The sequence below is a fragment of the Pinus tabuliformis genome, chromosome 8 (assembly GCF_031772625.1).
Source record: "Pinus tabuliformis cultivar Carrire ecotype Pingquan chromosome 8, CPIR1, whole genome shotgun sequence".
Classification (NCBI taxonomy): Eukaryota; Viridiplantae; Streptophyta; class Pinopsida; order Pinales; family Pinaceae; genus Pinus; species Pinus tabuliformis.
This window is the reverse complement of record NC_142294.1, coordinates 1,826,897,742-1,826,903,741: the sequence shown is the minus strand read 5'-3', so window position 1 is coordinate 1,826,903,741 and position 6,000 is coordinate 1,826,897,742.

The following is a 6,000-nucleotide window of genomic DNA, read 5'->3' as shown; positions in this document are numbered from 1 at the left end:
TCTTCATCAAGCATTTCTTGAAATAGATAAGAGGCTCATCCATTAGCTATACTGCTTCTAATTCGAACAAGTTCAACTTAGGGAAAGAGTCAGTTCAATTGTCATGATGGTTTCTAGTTTACATTTAGGATCTAGGGAGATCGCTCTTGTCCGCAGGATGGATTTTCCGGTGTAACACATGCATATGTGTAGAAGTGGATCTTAGTAAAGGCCTACCGGACCGCATTCAACAGATACACAACAAGTAGATCTGGACTCAAATCCTAGATTTTGAGAACACAACTTTTAGATGTCGAATATGTCACCAAATAGGACACTTACAAAATACGTGCCTTGCTGCCAAGAAAGAATAGCGAAGACAAAATAAAACATGGAAGAAACCAAAAGGATGCCAATTTCCACCAAATGAATCAGATGAGGAAGAAGAATAAGAAGAAAAGGAACCCATTATGAATCAGGAAGAACAACGCATATAAGAAAAAAAAGAAAAAGATGAAATGACACATATACCAATAGAATTACAAGGCCCAACAAATCAACTAATTAGGATAACTGATGCAAAGGACAATGGAGGAATAAAATGTCAACATGCTTCCAATAACTTAAATTTAGACAAGGAAACCACAAGAATAGAATAAAAACAGCTAACTATCGTCTCATCCATGCCATCTAAAGGAGAATGGCAAAAGATTGAAAAGAAGAAATGGAGAAAATTAGTATAACTTTTCTCCTCATATTTTAGTTGATTAGTTATGTATGAACTTATGATCATCAGTCTACGACTAGATGATGGATTTCTTGTAAGAAACTACAACATGCAATTTTGTTTTCAATAATAAAATTACGATTATTTCCTTGGAAAAAAGGAAACAAAATAAAAAATCACACTTGCTTAAATGGAAATCACACTCGCAATAAAATCACACTATAAATAAATCTACTTTAACAAAAAGCAATATTAACACAACAAATGAAAATCCTATTTTTATCACTGCAATGTAAATCTATGCTTCTAATCTATGTTAAATTATACTCTGATGATGTGCACTAGATATCTCGATTTACTTCAACAATGAAATTATTAGATAAAACTGCTACAAAAAAACTTAAACTTATATACAAAAATCAAAACTTAAATGATTGAGTGAACTAACAAGAATCATATAGGAAACAAATAATAAAATATTAATTGCAAATAAAAGAAAAACTTACTGTCTCGAAGGGGCCCTCCTACAAGAAGAAAGTATCACTATGATGCCTTCACCAGATGATTAATGAGGCATCGAGATCACATAACAAAAGAAATGGAATGAAAACAGAGTTTGTATTTAAAATAGAGTTTATACAAAATAAAATCCAAGTTTGTATTTGTTATGCCGAGAGGCATATTTAAAAAACTCCTCGCATTAAATGTTTTAGAGTATTATGCCTGATGCTTAATTGAAATTTGCTATAATTAACTTTGAAATATAAGATATCGTGGTCTTCTCATGATTTTCTATCAATGCAGAAAATAATTAGGCTAAAAATTTGCATCTCGCTCACCTAATTCCCCTACTACAGTGGTTAAATTTCACTTTCACTGGGCTGGTTGGGTGCCTTCTTTGTAGGCCCAGGCCATGAAAGTAGGAAAACATTAATGTACCAGCTAATTAGCATCTTCCCATATGCCATGTTCTTCAGTTGAAGCTTTGAAACACATCAAACCATCTTAGCTGCATAAACATACATCAGCTGCAGAATCACTGTAGTTCAGTAACTTAGGTAAATATTGATGATATTTATGAAATAGAAGATGACTATGTACCTTCTATGTTATCAACCTTATAAACTGATACCCAAATTGGAGTTATGAAGGTCAAAAAGGGAGGAATGGAGTGAAAAAAAGATATAAAAAAAAAAACAATTTTGGTGTTCAACATTCCCCCACTCGGAAGGCATTGCATGTACTCTTGCAAAATTTCAAAATTTGTGAGTCCTTCCTATTACTGAGCATCTTTAGATGATTCAGGAAGGACATCCAAGTTATTCCTCCTTACATTCTTAGTGGTGACTTCCATCCATGGTTTCTTCATCAAAATTATGTGTTGCGAACTCATAATCTTCCTCTTAAGAAATTTGTTTTCAGCTGTAAATTTCTTATCTTTCTTATACCATAAACCAAGATGTAGCAGCATGTTTTCATTTTTGGTTCTTTGGATTTCATTTTGTGCCTTTACTATTTCATTCTCCTACTTCAAATGTCTATTCAGTATTTCCAATTCACAAATTCCTTACTTGAGGGTGTCTTCAATTTGGAGTTCTCTTGAAATATTAGAATAAATTCCTTCATTTTCTTCTTGGTTTGAGGATAATGCAACAACTTTACCTGTATCTCTTCTTTCCAAAGACATTATATAATCAAAAATTTCCTACTAGATAGGATTCATTGCAGCTATTATCCTAGCTAGACTGGAGATTGGTGATGGAATTGGTGATGGACTGTTGGTGATGGAACTCTAGGTTCCATTTCTTCTTCCTCTAAATCGACAAATTATGGGGATTTTCGAGGTTGTTCATGCACTTTTTTATTGCGCCTTTTACTTCTTCTTATGGTAGATGATGATTTAGATGGTGATTTAGTAGTAAGGGACTTATTTTTAACCTTTCCCTGGTATGTTTTCTTTTTGGATGAACTTTCTTCCTTAGTGTTGGCTATCTTTCTTCTAACATTCTTCTGCTTCAAAGTTTATAACATTTTTATACGATGAATTTCATCATCATAGTACTACTCTTGCTATGTTTCTTGTGCTCATGAGTTTTCTTTAGGGTTTGAGAACAAATTTCTTCTACTCTTCCTCGTCTTACAACTCGTGTTGGGTCCCTATAATACTAGTGATTACCCCATTACTATTGTAGTTATACCCCTTATTAATATTGTTGTGCCCCTATTGCCCCCATATTGTTATTACTGTGCCCCATAGAATCCGTCTATTGTTATTTTTGTGGCTTTATATTATTATTGTTAGGTCGGCTGGATTATATTGTGACTCCTTAGACTCCTATATATAGAAAGGAGGTTTTGTCATTTGAATCATCGAAGAATTCTTCATTTATGTAATATAAAGGAGGTTGCCCCCTCGAAGAGGCTGAATTCTAAGGCGTTGATCTATCTTTTCTATCTTTTCTTGAGCTGGTTTCATAACATTTGGTATCAGAGCTTTGGATTCTAGGGTTTCGCTGCTCCAAACAGGTCATCGTGGAATTTTCGCTATAACACTTTTCTTCTGCGATGTTTCAGAAGCTGCAAAAAAAACCCATTTGAGAATAAATCGCGTTGAACCTTGAGTCTGAATTTCAGAGCTTTTTGCGCTATATTTGCGGAGATATGATCTGAGGAAGTTGGTCTTTTTGCAGACTCCAAAATTACATTCCAAACAGGTGACCTGGGGAAAATCAACATAACTTTCTCTCTGGGGATCGGATTGAAATTTTGTAAGAAGGTACAGAAAGAGGGCGGACTATAGTTTCCTGTATGCATTTTTTAGATCCAAAGGTCCAAATAGTGACTCGTGGCACGTCGTACAAGTTCGCTCTACTAAACTAGTCTATAATCACGTCACTGTGGGAGATTTCGCATAACTCTTCCTTGGAGAAACGAATTTGGGTCAGACTTCTGGCATTGGAAAGAGGACACAAAGGGCTACTGCAAGTCACAAATTTAGAACTAGATGATCGGAAAGTACAGAGATACATCAGAGGCAATATCAAGCTCCTACAAAGTGAAAAAAGGTGTGTAGATTTTCTTAAATTTTTGCTTAAGCTTGGTTTGAAAATTTGTTTTGAAGGAATTAAAAGCGCATAATAGAGCATTATTATCGATAACTGATGCCCCGAGGAAAGAAAATGCAAACACCTAGTAAGGAACTTGGAAGCTCTAGCATTACTCATGAAGAAGAAGAAGAAATGCTATATGATATACCAAAATTACAAGAACAAGTGCAACAAGTGTCACTTGCACAAAAAGCAACAGAATCTAAGATCGATGGTTTAAGGAAAGATGTAGAAGCTAAGATGGATGGTTTAAAGAAAGGAGTAGAAGCTAAAATTGATGGCATGGATGATAAGATGGAAGAATTGAAGATAAATATGAATAAGTTGCTACAAGAAATGGTCAATAAGGGTGAAAGGGTACTAAAGGAAACTCATGATGAGAACAGAAGAAATGTTAATCATGATTCCATAGACTCTAATGTTGGATCGAAGACTCACCATATTCCAAAAATAGATATGAGGAAGTTTGATGGCAAGGATCCCGCAACATGGATATTACAGATGGAGCAGTTCTTCGATCTCAACAATGTGCAAAACACACAAAAGGTACGTATGGAAACTTTATATTTGGAACCAAATCAGCTTGTATAGTATCAATGGCTTTTCTCTCGTAAAAAATTTATCACTTGGGCAATTTTTACGGAAGAATTGATAGCACATTATGAGGATACAAAAAGAAACACTTTTTTTAGCCAATTGATAAGTCTCAAACAAAAGGGTTCAATAATGGAGCACATTGAGGAGTTCCAAAAATTGAACATAAGGGTAAAAGATATTCCAGGGGAGCATAGGATTGATGTGTTGATAGGGTCTTTAAAGGATAATATCCAACATGATTTTCGCCTTTGGGAACCTAATTCATTAGAGAAGGCATTCAGGTTAGCAAGAAAAATGGAAAGAAAAATTATGGCAACCAGGAAGCATACCACTCGCAACTATAAAGATGGAAGTGTTGTTGCCCCTAGTCTTCCACAACCTATAACGTTGACACCACAAAAATTGGAAGAAAAAAGAGCAAAAGGGCTTTGTTATAGTTGTGATAGAAAATACACTAAAGGTCATAAGTGTGCTGAGAAGAAATTATTCTACATAGATTGTGAAGAGGAAGAAGAAAAGGAGCAAGAAAGGTCAAAAGAAGAGGATATACTCCAGGAACAAAGCCTAGATGAAGAAAAAATAAATCCGACCATATCTTGTAATGCATTGGCAGGAATTACCACTCCTCAAACCATCAAGATAGAAGGACAAATCAAGAAGAAAAAGGTAATAGTGTTGATTGATTCAGGAAGCACCCACAATTTTATTCATTGTAGGGTATCAAAAGAACTAAGTTGCTTCCTATATCCAGCACCAGAGTGTCAAGTGATGATTGCAAATGGAGGAACAATAAATTGCTCTGGAAGGTGCCATAATATCAAGCAATCCATGGGAGAATATGTATTGACTAGCCCAATGCTTTCCATTCAATGGGAGGTGCTGATGTTGTACTAGGAGTCCAATGGCTACAATCCTTGGGTACAATAGCTTTTAATTTTCAAGAACTTTTCATCAAATTTTCTACGGAAGGAAAGGAAGTTGAATTAAGGGGTATTGCAGGGAAACCAGGAAAGATAATAAGCTCTAATGGTATGACAAAGCTTCTAAAAAAGGAGCAAAGAGGTGTAATTGCACAATTATGTTCGCTAGATGTTTCCACATCGGAATCATCTATTTCTCCAGATCTCCAAAAAGTCCTGGACAATCATTCCAAGGTATTTGAGACTCCCAAAGTTCTCCCACCTATGCGTAATCATGATCATGCTGTTCATCTGATTCCAGGAAGTGTTCCTCCAAACATCAGGCCGTACAGATATCCCTATTTCCATAAGAGTGAAATTGAACGTATGGTTGCAGAAATGCTATAGGCTGGTATAATTCAACCGAGTCAAAGTTCTTTCTCTGCTCCAATAGTATTGGTGCACAAGAAGGATGGATCATGGCGCATGTGTCCGGATTATAGGGAGCTCAACAAGCTCACTATTAAAGATAAGTTCCCCATTCCTGTCATTGATGAATTACTGGATGAATTGCATGGATCAATTTACTTCACCAAGTTGGATCTTCGTTTAGGATATCATCAAAACAGAATGAAGATTGAAGACATTCCGAAAACAGTGTTTAGAACTCATGAGGGTCATTATGAATTTT